This window comes from Ursus maritimus, unplaced genomic scaffold (assembly GCF_017311325.1).
Source record: "Ursus maritimus isolate PB19 unplaced genomic scaffold, ASM1731132v1 scaffold_30, whole genome shotgun sequence".
Classification (NCBI taxonomy): domain Eukaryota; kingdom Metazoa; phylum Chordata; class Mammalia; order Carnivora; family Ursidae; genus Ursus; species Ursus maritimus.
This window is the reverse complement of record NW_024425564.1, coordinates 5,795,875-5,800,509: the sequence shown is the minus strand read 5'-3', so window position 1 is coordinate 5,800,509 and position 4,635 is coordinate 5,795,875. Positions and strand designations below refer to the sequence as shown.

The 4,635-nt window shown below is 37.5% G+C and overlaps 1 pseudogene; it reads right to left on the bottom strand.

Moving 5' to 3' along the window:
* Positions 1-2,329: 2,329 nt before the first annotated feature.
* On the bottom strand, positions 2,330-2,901 carry LOC121106030 (annotated as a pseudogene).
* Between the last annotated feature and the right edge of the window lie 1,734 nt (positions 2,902-4,635).

Sequence of the window (4,635 nt, the reverse complement as noted above, 5' to 3'; positions counted from 1 at the left end):
TGCCAGTGTAGTCTGTCAATTTATTGATTCTCTCAAAAAGACAGCTTCTAGTCCTGTTGATTTGCTCTACTGTGCTTCTGGTTTCTAATTCATTGATTTCGCTCTCATCTTGGTCAACTGCTTCCTCGTGAGTGGATTAGGCCTGTTCCTCTGTTGCTGTTCCAGCTTCTTGAGGAGAATATATAAAACTGCATTTTAGATTTTTCTATTCTTTTGAGTGAGGCTTGATGGCTATGTATTTCCCTTAGACTGCTTTGCAGTATCCATGGGTTTTGACTGTTGTATTTTCATTCTCATTGGTCTCCATAAATTGTTTAATTTGATTTTTGATTTCCTGGTTTATCGAGTCATTCCTGAGCAGGATGGTTCTTAGTCTCCAAGTGTTTGAGTTTCCAAAATTTCCTCGTGGTTGAGTTCCAATTTCAGAGCGTTGTGGTCTGAGTATATGCAGGGGTAATTTCAATCTTTTGGTATCGGTTGAGACCTGTTTTGTGTCCCAGAACATGGTCTATTCTTGAGAATGTTCCATGGGCATTAGAATAGAATGAGTATTCTTTGGTTCTGGGGGTGTAGTGTCTCATATATATCTATGAGGTCCAACTCTGTGAGTATGGCATTCAAAGCCTTTGATTCTTTGCTTAGTTTTTGCCAAGGGTGTTCTGTCTATTTCTGATAGTGGGAGTGTTAGGTCCCTACTATTAATGTATTTTTATTTATATGTCTCTTTATTCTGTAAGAGTTGGCTTGTGTATCTTGTGCTCCTTGTTGGGGATATATATTTATAATTGTCATATGCACTTGTTGAATACTTCCTTAAGAATAATATAGTGCCCTTCGCTCGTCTCTAACTATAGTCTGTAGTTTAAAATCCAATCTATCTGATATGAGAATTGCTACCAGCTTTCTTTTGAGGTCCATTTGTGTGAAAGATGGTACTCCATCCTTACTCTAAGTCTGACGTACCTTTGGGTTCGAAATGAGTCTCTTGTAGACAGCAAATGGATGGGTCATTTCTTTTTATCCAATCTGCAACCCTGTGGCGTTTTATGGCAAAATTTAATCCATTAACATTAAGACTGAGTACGGAGAGATATCATTTTAATGATGCCATGTTGCCAGGAAAGTCTTTGTTTGTATTGGCTGTGACTTTCTGTTCTGTATCACTCTTGGGGCCTTTTTACTTTTATAGAACCCCGCTAATATCTCCCATAGGGCTGGTTTCTTTGCGGGTTACTTCGAAATTGGTTAGTGACTGGCGGTTCTGAAGTGTCTTTATTTCTCCATCCATTCTGAATGACAGCCTTGCTGGATAAAGGATCCTTGGCTGCATGTTTTTCTCTGAAAGAGCTTTAAATATGCTCCCCCAACCCTTTCTCTCATTCCAGGTCTGTGTAGACAGGTCTGACGTAATTCTGATGCTTTTGCCTTGGTACGTGAGAAATTTCTTTGCCCTGGCCGCTTTCAATACTGTATCCTTGCATCTAATATTTGCGAAATGCACTATGACGTGACGTGGCGTAGGTTTGTCGTGGTTGAGCTTGGGAGGGGTCCTCTCTGCCTCTTGGACACGAATGTTTGTTTCCCTTGCTAGATTAGGGAAGTTTTCAGCTACAATTTGTTCAAATATCTCTTCTAGACCTCTGTTTTTCTCCACCCCCTCGGGGATGCCGATGATTCTAACATTGGATCGTTTCATTGAGTCAGTAATCTCCCGTAACCTACATTCGTGGGCGTGGATTTTTTTAAGACCATCTTCTATTTTCATTTTTTCCTCTATTAACCCATCCTCCAATTCACTAACCCGTTCCTCTGCTTCTGTGACCCTGGCCGTCAGAGCCTCTAGTTTTGCCTGCATTTGGCTCATAGAATTTTTAATTTCTGTCAGATTCGCTCTCATTTCTGTCCTTAGGGATTCTATATTCTCAGTAACCTTTTCGTTAATAGTTTTTTCAATTCTACTCATCATTTTGACCATCGTTACTCTGAATTCCATTTCTGATACTTTGGTTACATCCATATCCATTATTTCTGTGGCAGAGGCCACAGACTCACTGTCTTTTCTTTGCTGGGGGGGGCTTTTCCTTCTTGTCATTCTGATGAGGAGAGGTTGCGGGGTTGTCCAGAGCCCATATTATTGACTGGGTCCCAGGCCGTGCCCCTTGTTTTATAGGGATCTTAGGGATGTGGGCTTCTTCTTTAAAGATTTTATTTATTTATTTATGTGGCAGCCAACCAGCGAGAGAGGGAACAGAAGCAGGGGAGTGGGAGAGGAAGAAGCAGGCTCCCAGAGGAGGAGCCCGATGAGGGACTCCTTTCTGGAACGCCGGGATCACGCCCAACCATTAAATCCTATGTAGAGATCCAAGTCAATCAAGGCAGCTGCTGCTTCCTTCGTACCATCAAATGAATGCACTTGAGTTGAGTATCTTTGGGACAGAACTGTAGTCAGTCAAAATTCAGTCCACACTCCCCTACTGCTACAAATTTCCCCTTATTGTTTTCAGCAAGATGTAACAACTCCGTTAAGTAAAGATCAGGGTCATTCTTTTCAAATTCATCACATCTTGTAGGATGACATCCAACTGTACTGAAAAACATATCATTTGTTTGTGCCAAATGAAGTGCCTCTTTACTGTCCTGTAGATTTCCACCTGTAATCATAAACTTTTTAACACCAATCTGGACAGCTCTCTCTATTACATCTTGTAAGTCATCTTGATGCTTCTGAACTCCCCTATAAATTCCTCTGAACATAGGATCTGTCAAGTTGATACCAATATCATGGACAATGGTTAGGAGCGGACTTGGTCTGTAGTTCTTCTACTCATTTCCTCTTTGTGCAGCAAAGAGGTGAGTATTTTCTTAAAGCAATCTTTTTACCATGAACTTGAAGTGACTCATGTCTGCAGCGCTGGCTCCTCCCCGGCGGAAGCAGAAGTGCAGTTTTGTACATTTTAAAGTCAAAAGCATTTCTAAAAGAAATTAACATCTGCCTAAATAAATGGAAAGATCTCCCACGTTCCCTGATTGGAAGACTTCATATTACTAATATGGCTACATTCCCCAAAGAGAGGTACAGATTCAGTGCAATCGTTATCAAATCCCAAGAATCTTTTTTTTTTTGACAGAAATGGCAAAGCTGATGAAAATGTATTTTTATGAAACTTAATTAAAGTGTAAAGGATGCAAAATAGCCAAAACAATCTTGAAAAAGAAAAATAAACTTGGAGGATTAAAACTTCCTGATTTTAATACCAACTACAAACCAGCAGTAGTCAAAGAATCTGGTACTGGGATAAGGATGGACATATAGACAAATGGAACACAACTGAAAATTCAGAAATGAACCTAAAAATAAATCTATTGTCAATTAACTTTTAATAAAGATGCCAGGGCAATTCTATGAGGAAAGAATAATTTCTTCAACAAATGGTGTTGGAATAACTAGATATCCACATGCAAAAGAGTGAAGTTGGACTCTGACCTCCCTAAATACAAAATATTAACCTAAAATGGATCAAAGACCTAAATGCAGGAACTAAAATTATAAGGCTTTTATAAGAAAACATAGAGGTACCTCTTTGCAGCTTTGGTTTTGACCGTGGATCCTTAGAAATGGCTGAAAAAGCACAAATAAGAGAAAAAATAGATAAATTAGACTTCATTTAAAAAATGTGCATAACAGGATGCTGTCAAAAAAGTTAAAAAACAATCTACAGAAGGAAAGAAAATATTTGGAAATTATGTATCTGATAAAGGTTTTGTAGTAAAAATGTATAACGAACTCTTACAACTCAACAACAACAACAAAACAACAATAATAATAATTAAAAAAAAATAGCCCTTTAACAAATGGGAAAAGGACTTGACTAGACATTTGTCCAAGAAGGCTATATGAAGGATCAATAAGCACACATAGATATGCTCAATATCATTAGTCATTAGGAAGACACAAATCAAAAATACAATGAGTTACCACTTCATATGCAATTGGGTTATTGTAATTTTTTGTAAAATGGAGAATAACAGGTATTGGTGAGGATGTTGGGAAATCTAAACTCTAGTACGTCATTGGTGGGAATGTAAAGTGGTTCTGCTGCTGTGAAAAACACTTTGATGTTTCTCCAAAATATTAAACCTAGAACACCTTATGGCCCAGTAAACAACTCCTCAGTATATTCCTCTGAGGTATTAAACACAGGTATTCAAACAAATACTTGTGCAGAAATATTCAGAGCAGCATTGTTTATGGTAGGCAAAAGATGTAGGAAGACCCAAGAATCTAGCAACAGAGGAATAGATACACCAAATACCTTATACTCGTACAATGGAGTATTATTCAGTCATGAAACTGAATGATGTGTTTTTTTATTTTTATTCAAATGAAAATATTTTATTTTCCTTGTAATGTCTTCTTTTTATCCATTGATTATTTTAAAAACCTTTGTGCCTAGTATATGTACCCAAATTTCCTTCTGTCACTAATTTGTAAAATAACTTCAGTATGGTCAAAGAACATATATGATATGATTTCATCTTTTAAAATGTATTAGCACTTGTTTTATGGACTAGCATAAAGTCTATTTTTCAGAATATTCATGTGCACTTGAAAAATGTGTATTATTTTTGTACTTT